General features: G+C 43.5%; 1 protein-coding gene across 3 annotated transcripts in view; it reads right to left on the bottom strand.

The window, feature by feature from the left end:
- The window catches only part of CDKAL1 (CDK5 regulatory subunit associated protein 1 like 1), a 963,682-nt gene that overhangs the window by 731,808 nt on the left and 204,864 nt on the right, over positions 1 to 27,010 (bottom strand). The gene's annotated exons all lie outside the window — the stretch shown is intronic.

Below are 27,010 nucleotides of genomic sequence, written 5' to 3'. Positions count from 1 at the left end.
TGTTCTGACAGACCAGAATAATGGGGGGAAAAATGGTCTTGTGAACTCACTCTTACACATGTACTGGTATCATTGGAGATGAAGAAAACTGCAGCACTTTGTGTCTGATTAATATTTATTCAACGTGTCAAAATGAGACGTTTTGACTAAAAACACTTTTTGACTTGGTGAATAAATCTTAATCATCACTAAAGAAAGACACAAAGTGCTACACAGTTTTCTTCATTATAGTATCTACTGGGGCCTCCAGGCTAAGGCCCATGACTGCCTGCACCGCCATGTATTGGACTTTGTCACAAAGTTAACTGACTGGTAGTGCTGCTGTTACTTTGTTTTCTAGTATCATTGGTATCATGCTCAGCCAGAACCACAAACAGACTGGATCAAAAGCCAGATTTTGGAACAAAGCAGCTTTATAATGCTTACAGAGAATCCATAATGCAGTTGATTCAGATCTAGCAATTAAACTATGGGCACAAAAAATGTACCTGGGTAAAGCTTATATACTGTGTTATGCCTGAATAGGTCGTCAGTATCTGACAGCAGCCTTCTTTCTGTTTTCTCTAGGCCATGTGAAGACACGTTCATCGGTCACATGGCCCAGGCACAGCTCCATAGACGTGAATTGGGCGGTGCTGCAATACCAAGCACAGCTGCATACAATGTACGGCGCTGCACTTGGGGAGCACGGAGAAGGCCGTGGCGCTCAAAACAGCCGATTGGTGAGGGTCCCAGGTGTTGTACCCCTTCTGATCAGATACTGATTACCTATCCAGAGTATTTAAATCTAGAAAAACCCTTTTAGAATTGCCCCATCGGTTCCATACCAGCCATTAAACAGTGCACTAGTATTGCCTGAGGTGTTTCTTTAACTTAGAAAATTTCTTTAAAAACTCACAATTACGTTATATTGAATTGATGTCTTTGAAAGATGTTAGACTTCCCCAGGTATTCCAACTTGCAAGAAGAGTCCAAGGCACTGCCAAATGATTAACTGCTGCATATGGAGCCCCAAGCCAAAAACAGCAGCTGCTTTTGGCTTGTGTGCTTCAAATTAATCAGTTTATAGTTCACTTGACAGGGTCTTGGACTCTCTTCGTTAGATTACCTGGGTGGATTCAGGTAGAAACCACACCAGATTACAGGTAATCTGGTGCCCGCGTTACCCATTTGGACCCTTGCAGGCATATAAACAGACTAATTATGTAATCATGACATATTTCTGTATGAACTGACTAATATGTGAAACAACTTAACAAGGAAACTGGTAAAGAGCTTGAACAGATTAAGCAAACCGTGCCAAAGCCTTAGCATCTTGTTAGTAAATCAATGACTTGTACTGTATATTTATCATATTACCAAGTAAACTTCATACTGGATTTTCAATTTTAGATCAAATGTGAAAAATGTTCTTTATGTAACCGCATGCATTTTGTGAGTGAAGGATTCATAACAATGAAACCAATTTAAAATCAATAAATCAGTACTCCACAAAAAAAGCCAGATGCAAAACCAGCCAAAAGAACAGAATGCTAAATATCTGCCGAGAATATCACCACATTTAAATGCTTGAAAAGACATATATTCATGTCAAAATGGAGACTCCCTACACACCAGGGAGAGGTCTCTCAGAAAGGCAAAAATATTTTAAGTAGTAAAAAAAAAAATAATAATCTTACTCTAGCACCCTATAAAATGTTCAGGAAAAAAAAAAAAAAGCAGTATTGGAAAGAGACCAAAACACATGCTTTACATTAAACTGTTCATATTCAAGGTCTGATTTTACACAAGGTAAAAAGAAGAAAAGAGGTAAGGCAAGGAAAAGAGAAAGTGGTGAAAAAGGCAACAACCACTTAGAAAAAACGTGAAGGGATGCAAATGAGGAGCTGAGCAGATTGATATATTGATTTTGTGGGAAAGCTATAATTTGTCATGTATTGATTGAATGCAATATCAAAAGAGATGCATTGATTCATAATTCACTGTGTTAGAGAGATGATCTACAGTCACTCAGCAGAGCTACCCATTGGAACCAAAAGCCCAGTTAACAGGAGGTTCCAAAGCCAGGAGCTGAGCAGATATTCAGTTTGGTGCAGAAAAATGCTGAATTTGCACTGTAATCACCTAGTGTACTTTCAGTTTGTTTATAAGTAATGGCAATAGACATGGGTACTGGGCGCTCTTAAAAGGGTTATTACACAAAACGTATTACTATGCAATGAATAGAGAATTGCAAATAAAATAATATTGTAATATACAATAAAAACATTATTCTTTTTTTTAATGTACATTACATGTTCCTCCATGGAAGCACCCCCTGCTGCTTAGCACTTATCCTGCCGGTCCACCTTCCCCTGCATTAAGTGGTCGACTAATATGTTCAGTTCCCTGCTCTCAGTGTCGGAGTGGTGAAGCGGCCCAGACAGAGCTAACTGCAATGCATCTTAGGAAATGCAGGAGCTTGAGGAGCTGCTGCCCGCCACAGAAAGGGAAGAAATGCCTCCAGATATATGTATTTTAAATGTGTGAGGTAAGCCCCTTTAATGCTGAAAGCCTTCTGGCATCACACAGTTGAATAAGCAGCTACTCTCTTGGCATCATCTCCCACTGTCATCAAAAAATTGTGAAGGGAGCCTTAAAGGGTCACGGAGTTTAAAAAAATATATTTAAAAAAAAACTCTTGATATGTCAGTGTCTGAGTGTTGAGATCGTCAGAATGAGGAAAGAGATGCAATTGTATATTGTACTTGCTCTTCTCACTGCAGGAGACGGGCTCAATAGAAGTGTATGGGCCCATCCAATTTGGTCTTCTGCAGCAAGGAGAGAACGTGCTATGAGAACATTTCTTGCATCTTGTTCTAGGGATCGTGTGGGCATCAGCACTCAGACCTACACCAATCAAAACTTTTGATATGTCTCTGAATTCAAATATGTGACTCAGTGACCCTTTAAGAACACAATGTGATCTTGGATCACGATCGTCCAACAGTCATGGACATATGGAGACACAGGGCCTACTGTAGAATCATATAAGGTGAAACAGTCTTCTGCATTCATTCAGAATACTCTGAAGATTAACATCTTGTATAAAACATTCAATAAAATAGTAGAAATCATCTCAGGATGGAGCTCATGAGTTGAAACCCCTGAAGAAGCCTTGGGAGGCAAAACTAGTTGGGCACTTATGAGCTCCATCCTGAGATGATTCCTACTATTTTATTACATGTTTTATACAAGATGTTCATCGTGTAAGCATTCTGAATAAATTCAGCAGGCTGTTTTACTTTAAATGATTCTGCACAAAGCTCTGTCTTTGTATTCCTGTGACTGTTGGAAGATTGTGATCCAAGATATATGCAGCTCCAGCTGTTAAACAGTGATTTAAAAGTGTGAGAGGGCTGCAGTGTGGCTATCTACAGCAACTTGTGGGGATCCATACAAGTCTACAGGAGGCACCGTAGAGGAGGAGGCAACAAGGAGACCATTAAGGGGACAGCGCCTGAATTGCTGGTCAGAAGATTGCTCCTTTGGAGTAAAGCAGGTCTTTTGATATTGACTGCACTGCTGACCTTTACTGCCAATGTAGAGACCGTTTTTTAAATTTACACTAACAGTGGTGTGCTGGGATTTTTAAGTTCACCTGCTGCGCTCTGGGTCCTTATTTAGTTTATGATTATTATTTTAGGTTCTGTTTGCAGAGAGGAATGAGACCAGTAGACCGTAGAGGGAAATTTCCTGGTGGACGATGCCCATGGAGACACTATAGCCCTCCTCAGGCTGATGGGTATGTAACAATCTGACGCTCAAAATAAATTAATAATGGGAGCATCGGGTGCCACAGATGCCTTCTAGAATTCAACTGTATTACCATCATCAGGCTGGTGATAGAGTTGAATACTTAACACCTGTGTTCTGCTGAGCCCGCCTACTTGTGTTGCTCCCAACTTCTGTCAATTTGGATGGCCCACCTTTAGTTTCTTCCAGGGCCACTTTAAGTTGCTAGTTTGCCACCGACTCCTGGGCTGAGATGGATCCTTGGTGTGGTGAGGAGGCATTCTCTCTGCTCATCAGGAGAGCTGCTGACTAAGCACATAAGAAGCGGCATCAGTGTAGTGGTCAGCTTGTCAGACTGCACTGGATGACGAGGAAAGAGAAAGTGCCTCATGGTGGGGGGCTAGGTCCCAGACACTATCCAATAAATGAAGCCTGCATGCTGCCTGACAAACTAGGAAAAGAAACAACAAAAGTAATATAAAGCATATTATGCTCATTGGCATTTAAATCCCACCATGAGGTAAACAGGTCGTATAACCCCCTTTAAGGCAGATCTGTCATCTGTCACTGTAGAATACCTATAGTTCCCAATCCAGTATAAAGACTTATAGCCGGCAGTACTACTAACCTCAATGGATATCCTTTAACTTGTGGTGCCACAATGTCCATGTGTGCTCTGTGCACAATAAAAGATACTGCAATTTATCCAGGTTAGGAAGAAACGGCACAGCACTCGCCTTCGGACTAATTCACCACCTTTTACAGGCCTTGAGAAAGCGTTGATTGATGTGAAAAGGCCTTAGGCCGGTCTGTGTGTATGAAGTCATACCCGTGATCTGTACCTGCTGTGGAGCCAATAAAAGGTCAATTTGTCCTAAGGCGAGTGCCATGCTGTTTCTTCCTAACCTGGAAGACTAACTATAGCACTTAAAGGGGGACTGAGGTAGTCTGAGACCCACCTTCAGCCTCATCATTGGTTCAGTCAGCTGCTCACACCCCCCCGCAGCACTGCCTTCTGATATTGGCTGCTGTGTATAAACGTAATGCCTCATTCACACGTCAGTGATTTCCATCAGTGATTCTGAGCCAAAACCAGGTGCGGCTCTAAACACAGAACAGGTGCAGATCTTTCCCTTATACCTTATGTCTGTGGAGGCTCCAATCCTGGTTTTGGCTCACAATCACTGATGGAAATCAGTAACCAAAACACTGTCGTGTGAATGAGGCTTAAGCTCCTAGGAGACATAAGCAGTCTTCTGTTATGTACCTCTGCCTGCCCTCATCTCAGTTTGTTCCCCCATGGGACAGCCATCACTTCAACGAACTCCAACTGCCATTAGGAGTAACCCCAAACCGAATCTGCTCAAGGGGTCCACCAGCTGTTTAACACCGTGTGCTAGGAGTGCACAAGAAACTGCAGGTAGAAGTAATAATGTTACTGAATGGGGGAAATAAATGTCCTAACTGTAGGGTTCTTTGGAACTTGAGCCTTCTCTGTCTGAACAGCATGTAAAGTATGATTTTAAAGGGTACTTTCGGTGTATAAATTAAATTTTCTGTCTGAAAGCATTAAATATTTGAAGTGGAATCAACCCAAGGCAAATGGTGCTGTACAGAGGAATGGCAGGCTTTTTAAACCAGTGACAATTCATTTGGCTGCACTCTGAGATAAGTGGATGCCCTGCATGATCCCTCTACTGCTCAGAGCTTTAGAGCAAGACATGGCCCCAGAAAGCCAGAGTCACAAATAGCTTGCAAGCTGAAAGCCTTTCACCCTCATTCAACTACAATTTTGTTCCATTTGGTTTGGAAGGCAGGCCGGTTGCTGAAAACCTCACTTGCATCAATTTTAATTAAATTGCTTCCTTCGTCTGAAAGTGTGTGCTCGTCCGTGTTCATTTTCACTTCTGTACTATATAATTTTGAGGTTTAAGTCACCAGCAGAGAACAAAAATGTATTATTGCATATGAGTGCCATGGAAACAGATGGCTTAAGAAAATGATTCATCGCTGCATTAAAGTCAGTCAGTAAGGGTAGTGGTTAAGAAATGATATTTTTAAACCTTATCAGGTCATTTGATCCATCGCTAACTTTTCGAACTTTCGTATGTGGTACATTTTAGGCTACTTTCACACTGGCGTTTCTGGGTCCGCTTGGGAGATCCGTTTTTCAGGGCACTCACAAGCGGCCCAAAACTGATCAGTTCAGCCCCAATGCATTCTGAATGGATAAGGATCCGTTCAGAATGCATTAATTTGGCTGTGTTTGGTCTCAGTTGCGTTTTTTTTTTTTTTAGACGGTCACTAAAATGCAGCTTGCAGCGTTTTGGTGACCGTCTGACTATGCGGAGCCAAACGGATCCGTCTTTACTTACAATGCAAGTCAATGGGGACGGATCCGTTTTTCACTGACACAACATGGTGCAATTGAAAACTGATCCGTCCCCCATTGACTTTCAATGTAAGTCAGGATGGATTCATTTTGACTTAGACATTTTTTATTTTATTTTTATGAATAATGCAAACGGATCCAATATGAACGGATACAAGAGTTTGCATTATTGGTGCGGATCCGTCTGTGCAGATACAAGACAGATCGGCACCAAACGCGAGTGTGAAAGTAGCCTATACATCAGGGTAAAATGAAAGAAACATGCTATGTAAAAAGGCAACACATCTCTGATGAAGTAACAATGGAGCGGTCGCAAGAAATGTAATTGTATAAATTGCAGGCATTCATAAAATGGACACTGAGGAGCAAGAAAATATGTTTCTGTGAGTCAGAGGTTAACAGCTTCTTGGGGATGAAAAAAAAGTAATTAAAAATAACTTGACATTTCAGCCACAAAAATACCTGCTACAGGGACATTATTTTTAATAAATGAAAAAGGACAAGCAAACCAGACAAAATACTGTGCTTTTATTTATTTTACAGTCCGAGTATCAGATTACTATTTCCATTAAAGCAATAATTGAGGAGCAAAAGTGCCCAGTAACAGCACTCACAAGAGCAACGCACTACGCAGTCATACGTAAATACAATGAGCGTTCATCTTTTTGTGTATTTACTATGGACAACGTTCACTTCGATCGCTAGAAAATTAATGAATAGCAACAATACTTGTCCAGTGCAGCACGCCTCTGTAAACAGGATCTCCAGTTATAAAAATCCTCAGAGCTTATCCCACAAATGTAAAACTTTTTTTTACTCACATATCTGAAGGACTTGCTTGCCTTTCTGTGGATGGGCAATTAGCTCTGGTCTCACATCCAGCCCCAGAAATACACATGGTATATAATGCCCCTAAAATTTCCTTTGCTACTGTTTATAGATGCGTATATAAAAATGAAATAAAAAATTTACATTTTTTTTTTTTTGAAGTATACCAGCTATTTCATCTGCTTTTCTACAAGAATACTACATCAGCAATGAAAGGAGAGGAAGTGAGCATGGAAGCTGCTGGGCATGTCAGTCCACCTCTGGACCAGAAGGACAGACAGCAGGGGGTGTAACCAGAGAAGAAAATGTAATGTACATACAAAAACAAATTTTTTTGCACATATATTGAAATGATACTCTATTTAAAATGTTGCAACTTTTCATCGCACAGTAATGCACTTTATAGGATAACCCCTTTAAAATAGATTATTAGCAATTTGTTTAACCCTATAGTGCCTTGCCATTTTGTGACCAAGTTATGTTTTTCACCATCGCAGACAACCATTGTTCAGTCAACTTGGCCATATGAGGGTTTGTTTTTTACAGGACAAGTTGTAGCTTTTGATGGCATATTTGCAATTTATCACTGATTAAATCTTTCTGGGAACGGAATGAAAAAATAATCAATTTTGCCATTTTATATTTCATTTTTACATTTTGCAATGCTCACTGTCCGGAATAACTAACAAGATATTGTTAGTATCTGGGTCAACACAATTACAGCCCTACAAAAATGTTAATTTGAATAAACATTCATAAGGCAGAGGGAAAAAAAATGTAAGTGTACATCTGTTCTCTTCTCCAAAAGCAAAAATAGTTTCAATTAAGGAGATATTAGATATGTGGGTTTCACGGTTGCTTTGTCTTTTAAAAGGAATGTCTAACTTCAACATTGGTGGCATATTGCTAGGATACACCAACAATGTCCGATAGGTGAAGGTCCCACTTATGGGACCTGCCCCTTCCTCTAGAGTGGAGTACCCAAAGTTCTGGAGAGCACACCACACATGGGCAGCCACCCTCAATTAATTTCTATGGGACCACCGAAAACAGTGGAGCAGTGTGCTCGGCTATTTTTGGTAGTCCCATAGAAATTAATGGAGAGTGCACAGTGCAAGTATAACCACCGGAAGATGTCGCGCTCATCCACAGGAAGCCAGGAGCCCGGACCTCGCCCTGAACCTTAGGCGCACAGCAGATTCCAATAAAAAGAAAGGACGGTCCAGCTTCACTGAAAAATACTTGAGGCTTTATTTAATCCCGTGCAGATAAAAACCAACATACAGCAATGTAGAAAATCGACCGGTTTCGGATCACTATAGATGTGGATCCTTAGTCATGATGTGCATCAGTAGGAGGTGAAGTCGAGACTAAATAGTGAACCACTGAGAACAGGTGATCACAATCAGGTACAGGACACACCTCCTGATGACATCCTCCACAGATAAAGTGCATAACAATTACAACATGCCAAAAGACATAGAAAGTAAGATAACATTTACAAATTACAATAATAGAAAAGTAAAAATATTAGTAATTTACACTGCTCAAAAAAATAAAGGGAACACTTAAACACCACAATGTAACTCCAAGTCAATCACACTTCTGTGAAATCAAACTGTCCACTTAGGAAGCAACACTGAGTGACAATCAATTTCACATGCTGTTGTGCAAATGGGATAGACAACAGGTGGAAATTATAGGCAATTAGCAAGACACCCCCAATAAAGGAGTGGTTCTGCAGGTGGTAACCACAGACCACTTCTCAGTTCCTATGCTTCCTGGCTGATGTTTTGGTCACTTTTGAATGCTGGCGGTGCTTTCACTAGTGGTAGCATGAGACGGAGTCTACAACCCACACAAGTGGCTCAGGTAGTGCAGCTTATCCAGGATGGAACATCAATGCGAGCTGTGGCAAGAAGGTTTGCTGTGTCTGTCAGCGTAGTGTCCAGAGCATGGAGGCGCTACCAGGAGACAGGCCAGTACATCAGGAGATGTGGAGGAGGCCGTAGGAGGGCAACAACCCAGTAGCAGGACCGCTACCTCCGCCTTTGTGCAAGGAGGAACAGGAGGAGCACTGCCAGAGTCCTGCAAAATGACCTCCAGCAGGCCACAAATGTGCATGTGTCTGCTCAAACGGTCAGAAACAGACTCCATGAGGGTGATATGAGGGCCCGACGTCCACAGGTGGGGGTTGTGCTTACAGCCCAACACCGTGCAGGACGTTTGCCATTTGCCAGAGAACACCAAGATTGGCAAATTCGCCACTGGCACCCTGTGCTCTTCACAGATGAAAGCAGGTTCACACTGAGCACATGTGACAGACGTGACAGAGTCTGGAGACGCCGTGGAGAACGTTCTGCTGCCTGCAACATCCTCCAGCATGACCGGTTTGGCATTGGGTCAGTAATGGTGTAGGGTGGCATTTCTTTGGAGGGCCGCACAGCCCTCCATGTGCTCGCCAGAGGTAGCCTGACTGCCATTAGGTACCGAGATGAGATCCTCAGACCCCTTGTGAGACCATATGCTGGTGCAGTTGGCCCTGGGTTCCTCCTAATGCAAGACAATGCTAGACCTCATGTGGCTGGAGTGTGTCAGCAGTTCCTGCAAGACGAAGACATTGATGCTATGGACTGGCCTGCCCGTTCCCCAGACCTGAATCCAATTGAGCACATCTGGGACATCATGTCTCGCTCTATCCACCAACGTCACGTTGCACCAGACTGTCCAGGAGTTGGCAGATGCTTTAGTCCAGGTCTGGGAGGAGATCCTTTAGGAGACCGTCCGCCACCTCATCAGGAGCATGCACAGGCATTGTAGGGAGGTCATACAGGCACGTGGAGGCCACACACACTACTGAGCCTCATTTTCACTTGTTTTAAGGACATTACATCAAAGTTGGATCAGCCTGTAGTGTGTTTTTCCACATTAATTTTGAGTGTGACTCCAAATCCAGACCTTCATGGGTTGAAAAATTTGATTTCCATTTTTTTATTTTTGTGTGATTTTGTTGTCAGCACATTCAACTATGTAAAGAACAAAGTATTTCAGAAGAATATTTAATTAATTCAGATCTAGGATGTGTTATTTTTGTGTTCCCTTTATTTTTTTGAGCAGTGTAGAATAGTATCATGACGCCTGTTCAATCCTGACGGTATCCGTGAGCCTAATTTGAAAATCCAAAAGCACTCAAGATTGAGCAGCTTTTTCTTGTGATCACCGCCTCTGCTTGGTCTGTTAACCCTCTCCACTCCTTGTACTGACATGCTATCTGTATTACCATTATGAACCGCAGCGAAATGCAGACTTGCGGCAGAAACATTTTTTATTTTAGCATGGGGTACATCAGAGAGAGGACGGCAAATTCGAACTTTTAAGCAGTTTGATGTGCACCCGACGTACTGTAGATTACACAGAGAACATGTTATGCAATATACCACATATGTGGTGTTGCAGTTAATGTATTGCTGAATAGTGTGAGTAGTGTGATTACTTGTAGACAAAATATGCGGGCCCATCCTCATATGTGAACATGTGCATTTTTTATGTCTACATTTGAAATTACCTATGTGTCTCAGCCAAGTAGGCTGGGACCCAGGTTTATCCTGGTAAAGAGAGGGGCTCACCATATTAGCTTAAGTAGCAGCACGTCGGGCAACACATTTAACACCGCTTTTTACAACATCACCCCAGACTTGGTCATATTTGAGAAGATGAAAATGTCTTTTGACAATGTTACATATTTGTGAGTATTCACAGCTATAACTCGTGGAAAAAAATAACTTGCTTCTCTTTATGACCAAGTTTGGGCTTATTGTTTGGGAAAATTAGATTATCCCGAGACATAGTGGAAACCATATTTTTGGATCGGTTTAAAAGTCTGCTGGGATAATTCCTGGCTAGGAGACGGGTGGTGACAGTATTCATTTCTTCAATACAGGTTTCACTAGAGGAGCAATTGCGCAAAGCGCGAATATATTCACCCCTGGGGATGTTGTGGACAGTATGTGCAGGATGACAGGATCCCGCATGCAGGATGGTGTTTCCTGCGGTTTCTTTTCTATACGTGCGACTCTGCACACGGCCATCCCCCACATAACACAAATCCAAAAAGGATATTTGGGTCTTATGCGAATTTAGAGAAAAACGTAAATTGCAATTATTAGCATTGAGGAAGGATCCGAATGATGGTACGACCGCCACATCGCCCGACCAAACAAGGAGCAGGTCATCGATGTAGCGACCGTACCACCGGACGGATCCACTCCATGAGTTGGAATCAGAATAGAAAATGATGTTCCCACCATGCCATATAAATGTTTGCAAGCGATGGTGAGAAACGGGCCCCCATAAAGAAGCTGCTCAATCGTGAGTGCTTTTGGATTTTCAAATTAGGCTCACTGATACCGTCAGGATTGAACAGGCGTCATGATACTATTCTACTTTACCAATATTTTTACTTATTTTCTATTATTGTAATTTGTAAATGTTATCTTACTTTCTATGTCTTTGGGCATGTTGTAATTGTTATGCACTTTATCTGTGGAGGATGTCATCAGGAGGTGTGTCCTGTACCTGATTGTGATCACCTGTTCTCAGTGGTTCACTATTTAGTCTCGACTTCACCTCCTGATGCACATCATGACTAAGGATCCACATCTATAGTGATCCGAAACCGGTCGATTTTCTACATTGCTGTATGTTGGTTTTTATCTGCACGGGATTAAATAAAGCCTCAAGTATTTTTCAGTGAAGCTGGGCCGTCTTTTTTATTGAAGTATAACCACCGCTCTATAATGGCTGCCGGTACATAACCAAGCCAACAATGAACTGAGGAAAACCAAGCATGCATAGTGCGGCGTGCGCTCTCGTTCTTTTTGAGAGCTTCGTTCTCAAGATAGGTGCTGGTCCCAGGTGAGGCAACTGCTCTAAATAAAGGCACAACAAAACTAGTTACTGACAAATGTGTTCATTTCAAGAAAGACTGGTTAATGCGAATCTTTCAAACTACTTTCAGAGTTGAGACCTAGGTTGTACATCATTCCATGGTTAGACAAATTATATACAAATGAAGATTCAGGACTGTTTCTACCCTCCCTATGAGTGGGCAACCTGTTGACATCACTCTAAACCTGAAAGAGGTGAGAAAGAGGAACAGTATAATATCTACTACTCCACAAATTGCAAAAACCTTTGGTCATGTGTCCACCAATAAATAAATTAAAAAAACACTGAACTAAAATGGTCCTCATGGAAGGACACCACAAAGTTGTGGTGTTGTCTAAAAACCCATTGGGGCCCCTCTTTGATTAAGGTCACCTGGATTTTCCTGGGCAGATCACATACACATGAAACATTTTAACACAAATGCACAGTGCTAGGTATGGTGGAAACCAGCATCAGACTGGCCCACCAGAGTAAAGGAGTACCCTACAGTGGGCCCTCTGAGGCTACTTTCACACCTGCGTTCGGTGCGGATCCGTCTTGTATCTGCACAGACTGATCCGCACAGATAATGCAAACGCTTGTATCCGTTCAGAACGGATCAGTTTGCATAATTCTTTCAAAAAAAAAAGTCTAAGTCAAAACGGATCCGTCCTGACTTACATTGAAAAGTCAATGGGGGATGGATCCGTTTTCAATTGCACCATATTGTATCAGTGAAAACGGATCAGTCCCCATTGACTTACATTGTAGATCAGGACGGATCCGTTTGGCTTTGCATCGTCAGGCAGACATCAATACGCTGCAAGCAGCGTTTTGGTGTCCGCCTCCAGAGCGGAATGGAGGCGGAACGGAGCCAAACTGATGCATTCTGAGCGGATCCTTATCCATTCAGAATGCATTGGGGCTAAACTGATCCATTTTGGGCTGCTTGTGAGAGCCCTGAAACGGATCTCACAAGCGGACCCAGAAACGCCAGTTTGAAAGTAGCCTTACACTGTCACATGACAGCCTGCCTGCTGCCCATTCACAGCGCTCTCAGTGCAGCACAAATTAGTTTTAATGGATGCCTGTATGTGGCTGTGCAGTCTCTCTCTGCTCATTGATAGCGGACAGAAGGACAGAGCAGAGGTGGAACTAGCCTGGACAGGACAAGTCACTTGCTTCTGTGTGTGACAAAATGTCCTTACCGGCATATTGAAAGCTCAGATCTCATTCAAGACACTTTCACCTACCAGATATTGATGAACCATCTACAGAATAGGTCAATAATACCCAAGGAGTGGAAAACCCCCTTCAACATTGTGCAAATATTATTTGCAGCTACTGGAAATGTTTGGTGATTGCTTCTAAAGAGGAATCTACAGGTTGTAAAAAAAAAATTAAAAAAAAATCACAAGTTCCCTTACTTTTTCTCCCGACACTATGAATGTGGGTACAGCAGTTTGTGTCTTATTAGTTTAGTTTCACACTAGCGTTAAAATCTTCTTACAGGTTGCTCCGGCAGAGGAACAGCCTGCTGGAGTTAACTATAAACGGTGTAGCTGGAAAGAGTCGAAGCACTGCCAGGCCCAATTGACTATAATGGGACCTGGCATTAGTGCCATGATTCGGCCTGACAAAAAAACGGCACTTACATCAGTTTTTGTCAGGCAGAAGAATCCTGGCACTAATGCTGGAAATAGGCGGGATCCCTGCTGGGTCCCATTACAGTCAATAGGCTCCGGCAGTGCAGGCAGTATCCAGCAGATTTTAACGCTAGTGTGAAACTAGCCTTAGTTAAATTGTATTTGTCGATAATCGTGACTTCGATAGACCACATATCATTAGTAATCCGGGTAGAAATCCAGGTAATTCCAACAGGTTTTTATTGCAACTGTACACGAAAGGGTATCTACGGCAGATCTAATCCCTAACTTCAGCTAGCTTCTGTTTAGAGTAGTCCGGTTTTTATACTATTCAAGCACACTGAATGCAAATGTAATCATTTCCAGAAGAGCATATCAGAAGCCCATCTACCTACAGAAGCCTCTCAAATAAGCACACAAGCCATTTGGACCAAAATGAAAGTCAACTGTACGGCTTCTAGGCAGGCGCTGATTAATTTCATCATATTTTAAAGGAAATCATACATGTGTGCCTTGATCAAGACAAAATCATGCACAGGCGAGACTGCGTGAAAGATTAAAGTTTAAATATGTTTGCCAGACTTAATTCAGGTCATTACATCTGATGCACACAACCACTGCTCAGAGATCCAAATTTGTTTCTTATCCTGCCCATGTCAACTGCACTTCCCCAACTGACCTTGGTTACAGATTTACAATACTGCTTCAGAGAAATTTCCTGGACAGACCATTTAAAGTGAAAAATGTTCTTTAATGCGCCAGTAATATACACAAGGGCGAAAGGGGAATAACACTACAAAACAATAGAAGACAGAGCACAAAATAAATCCGCATCCAGCAGGGATCCAACACGCATTCATAGGATAGGGAAACTCTACATTTTATTTCTTCTTTATAGGAAATAAATGTATTTATACCGGTAGTTGGTAAGAAGTAGTGTCATAGACATCAACAGAAATCAGACCAAAATTGTAGATTTCTAAGTATATTCAACTCCCTTACCCCACACAAATTAACCACTTAATGACCTGGCCATTTTCCAACTTCGTGACCAGCCTTTTTGCAAATCTGACATGTGTCACATTAGAAGGCTTAGAATTTTAGAAATAATTCTTAAAATTTGTAAGAAAATTTCCAAAACCCACCTTTTTTTTTTTAAGGACCAGTTCAGTTATGAAGTCAATTTGTGGGGCTTAAAGGGATTCTGTCACCAGGTTTGACCCCTGTCAGCTAAACATATGCTGATGTTCAGGGCGTCTTCAAGATTCCTAATGTGGGCTTATAAATGTCATCTGTGGGCTTATTTAGCTAAAAAACAGCTATTACTAACCTGTCAAACAAATAAGGTGCCCAAGGGGATGTTAATGGGTGCAAGATGCCAGTCGCGCCCAGCGCCGCCTTTCCGGACTTCTGCGCCGCCTCTAGCTCTCCCTCCCCCTCCTTCTGCTGTAAGATCTCGCGCTTGCGCACAGGGCTCTGCCTGATGCGCCCGTGCGGACTTCTCCATTTGGCTTCTTACAGCGAAGTGCGCATGCGCCGGCACTTCGCTCAACCCCTGTATGCGCAAGATCTTACAGCAGGAGGAGGGGGGAGGGAGGGAGAGCGAGAGGCAGCACAGAGGATTAGGAGGCGGCGCAGAAGTCCGGAAAGGCGGCGCTGGGCACGAACGGCGGCGGGTGCGGCGGGCATCTTGCACCCATTAACATCCCCTTGGGCACCTTATTTGTTTGACTGACAGGTGAGTAATAGCTGTTTTTTAGCTAAATAAGCCCACAGATGACATTTATAAGCCCACATTAGGAATCGTGAAGACGCCCTGAACATCAGCATATGTTTAGCTGACAGGGGTCTAACCTGGTGACAGAATCCCTTTAAATAGTAGAAACCACCCATAAAATGACCCTATTTTAGAAATTTCCCCTCAAGTTATTCAAAACTGATTTTACAAACTTTGTTAACCCTTTAGATGTTCTACAAGAATTAAAGGAAAATTTACTTTTTTTTGGCAGACTTTCTATTTTAACTCATTTTCCGGTAACACAGCAAGGGTTAACAGCCAAACTAAACTCAATATCTAATGGGGTCCATTCACACGTTCGTAGTGTATTGAGGATCCGCAATACACCTGGCCGACACCCCCATAAAAATGCCTATTCTTGCCGCAATTGCAGACAAGAATAGGACATGTTCTATTTTTTCCCGAGCCGTGGACCAGAAGATCGGCTGCGCGCTCTGGAAATGAGGATGCGGAGAGCACACTGTGTGCTGTCCACATCCATTCCGTCCCCATAGAGAATGAATGGGTCTGCACACGTTCTGCACAATTGCGGAACGGATGCGGACCACAATGGTAGACGTGTGAATGGAGCCTTACCCTAACTCTGCAGTTTACAGAAACACCCCATATGTGGTCCTAAACTGCTGTATGTGCACAAGGCAGGGCTCAGAAGGAAAGGCACCATATGGTTTTTGGAGGGCAGATTTTGCTGGACTTGATTTTAGGCACCATGTCACATGTAAAGCCCTCCTGTTGCACCCCTACAGCAGACCCAATTTTGGAAATCACAGGATATGGTGACAGATTTATCAGTACCATTTTAGGATATGATTTTTTATTGCTTGATTTTTACACTATTTGTGAGGCAAGGTAAAAAAAAAAGCCTGTTCTGGCAGTTTTTATTTTCAGTTTTTTACAATGTTCACATGACAGGTTAGATCATGTGCTACTTTTATAGAGCAGGATGTTACTGACACGTCGATACCAAATACAGTATGTCTATTTTTTCATTTCAGTTTCCCTTTTTCGCTCACGTTTGACAGTTTGCATGGTAATATTTTGGTCTATATTGGACTTTGATCACTTGGCATTACAATTTTTTTATATAAGGTGAAAGCTTTTATTTTATGGCATTCACCTTACGGGGTAGATCATGTGATATTTTTATAGAGCAACTTACGGACAGGTTGATACATAATGTGTCTTATTTCAGTTTTACACAATCATTTTTGACAAGAAATCATGTTTTTGTGTCTCCATATTCCAGGGATGGCCAACTAGAGGCTCTCCAGCTGTTCCAAAACTACAACTCCCAGCAAACCCAGAGTACCTTCAGCTATCAACCTACAGCTGGCATGGAGGGAGTTGTAGTTTTAAAACAGCTGGAGAGCCGCAGGTTGGCCATGCCTGCCATATTCTGAAAGCCATATTATTTTTATTTTTTAGGCGATTGTCTCATGTAGGGGATCATTTTTGTTTAGTGGCAATTTGGGGTACATATTACTTTTTGAACACTCTTTATACCATTTTTAGGGACGTGACGTGGCCAAATTTGCAATTCCATCATTGTTTTTCTTTTTTTTTGTAAACTGCATTCACCGTGTGGTAAAAGTAACATGATTCTTTTACAGATCAGGTCATCTCAACGGAAATAAGCAAATAACGCCATATCAGCATGGCTTCGTGAGGGATCGGTCATGTCAGACTAATTTAATCAGTTTCTATGAGGAGGTAAGTTCTAGACTTGACAGCGGCGAATCAATGGATGTCGTATATCTGGACTTCTCCAAAGCATTTGACACTGTACCATATAAAAGGTTAGTATATAAAATGAGAATGCTCGGACTGGGAGAAAACATCTGTATGTGGGTAAGTAACTGGCTGAGTGATAGAAAACAGAGGGTGGTTATTAACGGTACACACTCAGATTGGGTCACTGTCACTAGTGGAGTACCTCAGGGGTCAGTATTGGGCCCTATTCTCTTCAATATATTTATTAATGATCTTGTAGAAGGCTTGCATAGTAAAGTATCAATTTTTGCAGATGACACTAAACTGTGTAAAGTAATTTACACTGATGAGGACAGTATACTACTACAGAGGGATCTGGATAGATTGGAGGCTTGGGCAGATAAGTGGCAGATGAGGTTTAACACTGATAAATGTAAAGTTATGCACATAGGAAGGAATAATGCAAGTCACCCGTACATACTAAATGGTAAAACACTCGGTAACACTGACATGGAAAAGGATCTAGGAATTTTAATAAACAGCAAACTAAGCTGCAAAAACCAGTGTCAGGCAGCTGCTGCCAAGGCCAACAAGATAATGGGTTGCATCAGAAGGGGCATAGATTCCCGTGATATGAACATAGTCCTACCACTTTACAAATCGCTAGTCAGAGCACACATGGAGTACTGTGTACAGTTCTGGGCTCCTGTAAACAAGGCAGACATAGCAGAGCTGGAGAAGGTCCAGAGGAGGGCAACTAAAGTAATAACTGGAATGGGGCAACTACAGTACCCTGAAAGATTATCAAAATTAGAGTTATTCACTTTAGAAAAAAGACGACTGAGGGGAGATCTAATTACTATGTATAAATATATCAGGGGTCAGTACAGAGATCTATCCCATCATCTATTTATCCCCAGGACTGTGACTGTGACGAGGGGACATCCTCTGCGTCTGGAGGAAAGAAGGTTTGTACACAAAATAGAAGAGGATTCTTTACGGTAAGAGCAGTGAGACTATGGAACTCTCTGCCTGAGGAGGTGGTGATGGTGAGTACAATAAAGGAATTCAAGAGGGGCCTGGATGTATTTCTGGAGCTTAATAATATTACAGGCTATAGCTACTAGAGAGGGGTCGTTGATCCAGGGAGTTATTCTGATTGCATGATTGGAGTCGGGAAGGAATTTTTTATTCCCCTAAAGTGGAGAAAATTGGCTTCTACCTCACAGGGTTTTTTGCCTTCCTCTGGATCAACTTGCAGGATAACAGGCCGAACTGGATGGACAAATGTCTTTTTTCGGCCTTATGTACTATGTTACTATGTATTACGGGCGCGGAGATACCAAACATGTGTAGTGTATTTTTTTTCATTTTTAACCAATTATAAATGTGCGGATATGGGGAAAAAGATTTTTGTACCCAGGCCCGTTGCTCTGATGGCTTTACAGTACGCTGTATAGTGTATTGCAGTGTATTTTGACTTTTGATTCACACGTTCACAATTTGGGTTCGCATTCGTTCCGCAATTTGCAGACCCATTCACTTTCAATGGTGCTGGAACGGATGTGAATCCGCATTTCTGGGATCCGCATTAGTTTTTTCAGGATTCGCAATTCTGTTCCTGAAAAAAAATAGAACATGTCCTATTCTTGTCCGCAATTGCGGACCAGAAAAGGCATTTTCTATTATAGTGTCTGATGTGCGGCCCGCAAATTGGGGATCGCACATTGCAGGTGTCAGTGTTTTGCGGATCCGCAAAACACTTAGACGTGTGAATGGACCCTAAATCTGATCAGGCTCCTGCCTCTGGTAGGAACCTGTCCAGCACAGATTCCTGCCAGGATGCCTGTGTAAGGCGTCTGGTTGCTGTGGTAACCATCGGGCCGCTGCCACGGCCATGCAGAGGCCCGATGGGGGAGGGAGCTTCCTCCCTCTCTTAACCCTTCAAACTAATGTAATGTAGCGGCCTGATGGAGGGGGAAGCAGCTCCCTCCCTGTTAACCCCTTCCATACAGTGGTCCCTAGGGACCGCTGCATGGAAGGAGTTAAAACGGCAGTCATTGGTGCCAGCACCGATGACGGCCATAGCAGCTGCTAACACTCGGCCATCCTGCACTGGGGCTTCATGGACGCCCTAACGGCGTAGCCCCCATCTCCACAACACTCACTGACCGGATGAGGAGATCGGAGCCGCGCTGTAGGATTCGAGCCTGCCGCCAAGCATTCTCATGCTGCAATTGGTCAGTCAAATCTGACTGACCAATCACAGCGATAAAAAAAGGCAGGGACCGCTCTGACTGGTCTCCTGCCCGCTGCCCAGACAGCTCAGCTATCCATGACACCCGTTTGCATGTTGGTGTCACCGCATGTATACCGTAAACGTCATGATGCGATAACACCCAATCATGACATACACAGTATGCCATAGGTTATTAAGGGGTTAAAGAGGATGATAACCCCTTACAGTTTCCCTAATATCTCACTATTCTCATGTCACATTCACAGGAGCCTACAAGGCTAAAAGAGCTGAGCCTTACATCTTCAATAGCAGTTGTATTGTTAATCTGACAACTATCATTCCCGACTCCCCCATATACACGGGTTTCCTTGGTTAGACTGAATGGATATGTGTTCTCAATGGGGAGAGAGGAGTAAGCTGTTAGACACCTTCGGAAAACAAAATACCAGATACTTCTCTACCCTCACATCATCTGGAGGAGGAGAGTCGGGAGCCCCCAATACATGTTCGGTTGACAGCCAGTGAAAAGGGTTGGTTGATCCTGCAACTAGTTTAACATTCCACGTTAAGTAAAATACTGCCCTTTACAGGAAGATAATATACTACACAGCACCTCATAGGTAAGTTTCACTACTACTAGGTGGGAACGGGCAGACAATGAACAGGCTTACACATGTCTGGGATCCATGCGAAACCCTGCACTGCAGTGAATCATTGCTAACTCCTTTTCCAGATGGGTCTTACATTATTAGAGTAAATATAGAAAAAGGCTGCAATAAAAACATTAAAAAGAGATATGTTCCACGAAAAAGATACTACTTTTTCCAAGTCAGCACCTAGATCTGAATACTTTTGCAATTGCAAGTATGTAAAAATGTTTTTTAGCCAGCGAGTTATTCACTGAAATCTATCTGTATAGCGCCACCTGCTGTTTGCCCTTTTTCAAATTTTTCTTTCCTGCTCAGAGTTCCATCCTTCAAATGACACCAGCTGCAGAAGAAAGGACATGTCCCCTAAACTGCCAGCTTAAAATAAATCAAGCAGAGCCATTGGAGCAAGGAATGTCGATATCTCTGGATCCATGTGAAGTGGTTCTAAGTTCGTTAGAAATTACACTATATGATATTGGATTTCATTTTTTACATTTATCATGGGATAACCCAATTAAAGTTACAATTATTTTTTTTTAAATAATTTTCAATAAATGTACAGTATATTATACAAAAAACAAAATGGCTGCACACAGTTATATATACAAACAATAGAGCTAAGAAATGGGGGTCATTCTAGATAAAAATGGTACAATACAGACTATAAATTAATAATGGGAGCTCTAAGCGCACATACATGTCGGGTCCATCTACCAGGCGTCAAGGTGGCTTCCGCAGATGAGTCCCTATCACTAAATATACTGCCTCACTTTGGACTTACTTAAAGGGATTCTGTCACCTCGTATAACACAAATTCAGATTTTAAGCCATGCTCCACAGCTTACCTTGAATCGGCTGTGCTGTTTTTTATTGAAATCCGTCCAGCAGTTTTGCAGAAAAACAAACTTTTATAAAACCCTGAAGGTGCCCAGAGGGGCGTTATGTTCCCCTTTGTGTGCCCAGTAATGCCCCTCTTACAGTGCCCAAAACGCCTTCCTCCAGAATCCCTAACCGCCCACAGCGTCTCATCCCTCTCCTCCCCCTCCCTGACGGCAGAGCGAAGTCTTGCGCGAGCATCGGACGTCACTGGGCTCAGCGCATGCCCAGTGACGACGATGAAGCTCCTGCCCTCAGTCTCCAGCAAATCGCACTGGCGCAGCCCTCAGTGGGTACTGCGTCTGCGCAAGACTTCGCTCGGCCATCAGGGAGGGGGAGGAGAGGGATGAGACGCTTTGGGCGGTTAGGGATTCTGGAGGAAGGCATTTTGGGCACACAAAGGGGAACATAACGCCCCTCTGGGCACCTTCAGGGTTTTATAAAAGCCGTTTTTCTGCAAAACTGCTGGACGGATTACAATAAAAAACAGCACAGCCGATTCAAGGTAAGCTGTGGAGCATGACTGGTTTAAAATCTGAATTTGTGTTATACGAGGTGACAGAATCCCTTTAAGCCTACAATATTCAGGGCAGTGTAGGAACCAGCTACAAACGTACTCTGATCAGAAGTCCCAGGTAGATGGGCGCGTTCAGTCTAAAAGAGGTGCTACTAGGGGTGCACCGAAATTTCGGCAGCCGAAAATATCGGCCGAAAATGCACCTAATCCACTTCGGCCGATATTGTTACATATCGGCCGAAAATATGGGGTGTGGGATTTGTCACCCACCATCTGCGGGCGGGCGCCGGGCGGGCGGTTTACTTTGTCACTGCATCTTTATTTTACCTTACAATCGTGAGGCTCCAGTAACTAACAACTCTGCAGGCAGAGCGGAGGCCGGCGTAACGTCACTTACTCACGTGACGCGCCTGCTCCGCCTCCTTCATTCATAAAGTGGGCGGAGCAGGTGCGTCACGTGAGTAAGTGACGTTACGCCGCCCTCCGCTCTGCCTGCAGAGTTGTTAGTTACTGGAGCCTCACGATTGTAAGGTAAAATAAAGATGCTGTGAGCAGCAGGGCCGGGGCTGTTATGGGTAGGGGGATCGGTCTATGGAACTGCTATGGGGAGGGGGGATCTGTGCACTGCTATGGGGAGGGGGGATCTGTGCACTGTTATGGGGAAAGGGATCTGTGCACTGTTATGGGGAAAGGGATCTGTGCACTGTTATGCCCATAACAGTGCACAGATCCCCCTCTCCATAACAGCGCCACCCACAGATCCCCCTCTCCATAACAGCGCCACCCACAGATTACCCTCTCCATAACAGCGCCACCCACAGATCCCCCTCTCCATAACAGCGCCACCCACAGATCCCCCTCTCCATAACAGCGCCACCCACAGATCCCCCTCTCCATAACAGCGCCACCCACAGATCCCCCTCTCCATAACAGCGCCACCCACAGATCCCCCTCTCCATAACAGCGCCACCCACAGATCCCCCTCTCCATAACAGCGCCACCCACAGATCCCCCTCTCCATAACAGCGCCACCCACAGATCCCCCTCTCCATAACAGCGCCACCCACAGATCCCCCTCTCCATAACAGCGCCACCCACAGATCCCCCTCTCCATAACAGCGCCACCCACAGATCCCCCTCTCCATAACAGCGCCACCCACAGATCCCCCTCTCCATAACAGCGCCACCCACAGATCCCCCTCTCCATAACAGCGCCACCCACAGATCCCCCTCTCCATAACAGCGCCACCCACAGATCCCCCTCTCCATAACAGCGCCACCCACAGATCCCCCTCTCCATAACAGCGCCACCCACAGATCCCCCTCTCCATAACAGCGCCACCCACAGATCCCCCTCTCCATAACAGCGCCACCCACAGATCCCCCTCTCCATAACAGCGCCACCCACAGATCCCCCTCTCCATAACGGCGCCACCCACAGATCCCCCTCTCCATAACGGCGCCACCCACAGATCCCCCTCTCCATAACGGCGCCACCCACAGATCCCCCTCTCCATAACGGCGCCACCCACAGATCCCCCTCTCCATAACAGAGCCACCCACAGATCCCCCTCTCCATAACGGCGCCACCCACAGATCCCCCTCTCCATAACAGAGCCACCCACAGATGAATTTCATTCATGAAAAAGAATTATTAATAAAATCATTAAAAAAAAAGTATTTTAAAAGTATTTGGGCAAAAAGGCAGTTTCGGTTTCGGTTTCGGTTTTCGGTCAAGGGCATCCTGAATTTTCGGTTTCGGTTTCGGACCAGAATTTTCATTTCGGTGCACCCCTAGGTGCTACCCTCAATATATTGCAAGAAAATTTAGACTAGAACCTTCAGAATCACAGGTGCATATCCATGAAGCAAACATTAGAGCTAAGAGCTTCCATTATTCATTTATAGTCGGTATTGTACCACTTTTATCTAGAATGACCCCCATTTCTTAGCTCTATTGTTTGTATATATAACGGTGTGCAGCCATTTTGTTTTTTGTAATTATGTTTGCTTCATGGATATGCACCTGTGATTCTGGAGGTTCTAGTCTAAATTTTCTTGCAGTATATTATACAGGCACACAATGTTTCAATATGCAATGAATAAGCAATGACTTTCCTAAACCTGGAATACCCCTTTAAGAAAGAATAGTCATTGTAAACACTCTGTGCTCCAAGGCTTGGAGTGTAGTCTGTGCACCCTCCCTGTATCCTGGGATATCCACAGATTAACAAACTAGCATTGCCTGGAGTCAAACAGTGTTTAGATTTTTTATTTTTATTTTTTCATTTTTTCTCTCGACTGGTAGGAGTACTTCAGGGAACTATGTATCAGGACTTACCACAGGTATTTATTCTGAAATCATTAGTGACAAGTGGGGCCTGAGGACTAGAGTTGAGGAACACTGTATTAACCCCTTCAGCCACCGTGACATACCTGTACATCGCAGTGGCTGAGAGCTTGTAAGGAATGGGCTGCTGTCTGGCAGGAACTGCGGGCTGTGTAAAACAGAACTCACCCAGCCGCAACGATCGGGATCATCATTTAAAGGGCTGTCACCCCCAAAACACATTTTTGGGCTTGTTAAAATCCTTATTGAACGACTATTCCCTATATAGTGCTCTTACCTTTGTCTGTGGCTTCGTTTCATTAAAAATCGATCTTTTAAAATATGCAAATGACTTCACTACCAGCAAGTAGGGCGTCTACTTGCTGGTAGCCGCCGCAAAAAAACGCCCCCTCCTCCTGTTGATTGACATTGGCTGGCCCTGTCAGCATTTCAAATCCCACGCCTGTCTTCATTCGGCGCAGGCGCTATGAGAGAAGGAGGCTCGCCGATGACGTCTTCTCTTTCGGTGACGTCATCGGCGCAGGCGCACTGAGGGAGTGCTGAGGAGGCGAGCCTCCTTCTCTGAGCGCCTACGCCGAATGAAGACAGGCGCAGGATTTGAAATGCTGACAGGGCCAGCCAGGGGAGGAGAGCGCTCGCTGGCCCTGTCAATCAACAGGGAGGGGGGGGGGGGTTTGCAGCAGCTACCAACAAGTAGACGCCCTACTTGCTGGTAGTGAAGTAATTTGCATATTTTAAAAGATAGTCGTTCAATAAGTATTTTAACAAGCCCAAAAATGAAAAATGTGTTTTGGGGGTGACAGAACCCCTTTAACCTCAACAGATGCGTTTAATAGCGATTGCTGCTTCTGTGAGGTTAGGCAGAGGAATGCGGGTCCCTCTGTCTTGCGATCCGAGCCCCCGATCGGGTATCCAATTGGTTACCATGACAGCCTGGGGCCTGTTGAAGCTTCCCAGGCCTGCCATGGTAATCTGCCTGCTGAGCTGTGCACAAGGCACAGGTCAGCAGGTAGAACGGCAGAATCCCATTCACCAATTCACCAGAATAGATTATGGTGAATGGGACAAGGGATCAAAAGATCCAAGGTTCTATATAATAAACATTACAGGTATCACCGCGTCTGAAAATTTTTAGGTCACCATTCACTGAGGAGATCCGGGGTGCGCTGCTCAACGCTGAAAGCCCGGACAGCTCCCCTCCTACGCTAATTCTACACCGTATCCATGGGAAACTGAACTAAACAATGAGGGAGGAAGCATGTAAATTTATGAACAGTATGAATTTTTTAATAACCATTAGAAAAATGATTACTGGCACAAAAATATTTGTATAAACTTTAATCAATAAGATGGGAATACCCCTTTAAGGTAGCATTTTTTCATTTTATTTTTGCATGCGATTATGGGGGCAATCATCTTGCAGGAGTTAAGCTGTGACCATCACTTTGTATACAAAAAAAAATGTAAACAATGGGGATCAGGTACTGTCTGAATTTTGGCATAGAAAAGTCACAATTTTGTTTGAAGTACGGCTAATTTTTGCGGCTCTTTAGCTGTTTTCCAACACGCTTCGCACCTTTCCAAAGCGTGGCTGGAGCATATTCTGCTGTATATTACACCAGAAATCTACTACAGAATAGATTTCTTCTTGGGCATACAGACAACAGCTTGATAATAAACTGGTCAGCGGGATTTCTACTAATACAGTCATGTGAAATGCTGGATTTTTTGTAAATGATCCCCTTTAAAGAAAACTGTCATACACAACGATAAATCTGAGCACCTAACAGTAAAAACAAAAATGCAAAGACAATGCATCTTTATCAAAGAAACACTGGAATAAAAGGTTTGTGTGTAATATACAACTATACATTCAATTCAACAATCCGGAAACAAGGACAGGCCACATAAAAGTGACATAAGTGTGAGCAACACTAATGCCAATAAGAAGCAATTCTTTATACCAACTGCCTGAACAGCATATGGCAAGTGTTTCAGGGGCTGGGGCCTAAACTGGCATGGATTATGGAATAATTTATTAGTGTTTTTATTTAAAAGCCCTTTAGAAGTCAGGGCATAAAAAGAACAGGCGCTGTCGACAAATACGGTTTTTATTCTGTGTGGCAAAAACAACATCCATACATCTAGTGCCAGGACTTGTCGATTTTCGTGTGTTAGAGGGAAAGAAAAGTCTCAGGTTAGTGAACAGTAAGACAGAGGGAAAGGAAGGGGCTTCCTCACTCATTTGTTCAGACTACAGTATGTGACAAAAAAAAAAAAAAAAAAATGGGCAGGTATATGGTTTCATCAATATAGTCCAAATCCTGTAAAGAAAAGCATTACACAGTGAACGTTTCCATTGCAGACTTTCACTTTACATACAGTAATGTCAAAAGTTTGGACAGATATTTTTATTCAATGTTTTGTTTTTTAATCTTCTACATTGTAGATTCATATTTTTTTATTTTATTATTAAATTGATTAAGGAACACATATGGAATTAAGTGGTAAAACAAGTTAAAGAGGACCTTTCACTAAAATAAAAAAAAATTAAACTAAGTATACAAACATGGAGAGCGGCGCCCAGGGATCTCCCTGCACTTACTATTATCCCTGGGCGCCGCTCCGTTCTCCGGTATAGGCTCCGGTATCTTCATATGTTCGGCTCAACTGAGTGGAGCCTGCCGGCGTCTCCTTCTCCCAGGCTGTAGTGCTGGCCAATCGCAGCGCTCAGCTCATAGCCTGAGAGTTTTTTTTTTCTCTCAGGCTATGAGCTGAGCGCTGCGATTGGCCAGCGCTACAGCCTGGGAGAAGGAGACGCCGGCAGGCTCCACCCAGTTGAGCCGAACATATGAAGATACCGGAGCCTATACCGGGAGAACGGAGCGGCGCCCAGGGATAATAGTAAGTGCAGGGAGATCCCTGGGCGCTGCTCTGCATGTCTGTATACTTGGTTTACATTTTTTATTTTAGTGAAAAGGTCCTCTTTAAACCAGAATATGCTATATATTTTACATTCTTAAAAGTAGCCACCTTTTGCCTTGATGACAGCTTTGCACACTCTTGGAATTCTCTTAATCAGCTTGAGGTGGTCACCTGAAATGGTTTTCTAACAGTCTTGAAAGAGTTCCCAGAGGCGCTGAGCACTTCTTTCTGAGGCAATCCAACTCATCCCAAACCATCTCAGCATGGTTTAAAGGGGTTGTCCGACCATATAAACATGTACTGATGACCTATCTTCAGGATAGGTTATCAATATCTGATCGACAGGGGTCTGAAAACCTACACCCCCGCCGCTTCCTCT

Source organism: Bufo bufo, chromosome 5 (assembly GCF_905171765.1).
Source record: "Bufo bufo chromosome 5, aBufBuf1.1, whole genome shotgun sequence".
NCBI classification, from domain to species: domain Eukaryota; kingdom Metazoa; phylum Chordata; class Amphibia; order Anura; family Bufonidae; genus Bufo; species Bufo bufo.
Note: the sequence above shows the minus strand (reverse complement) of the source record. Positions and strands in the feature narration are given on the sequence as shown.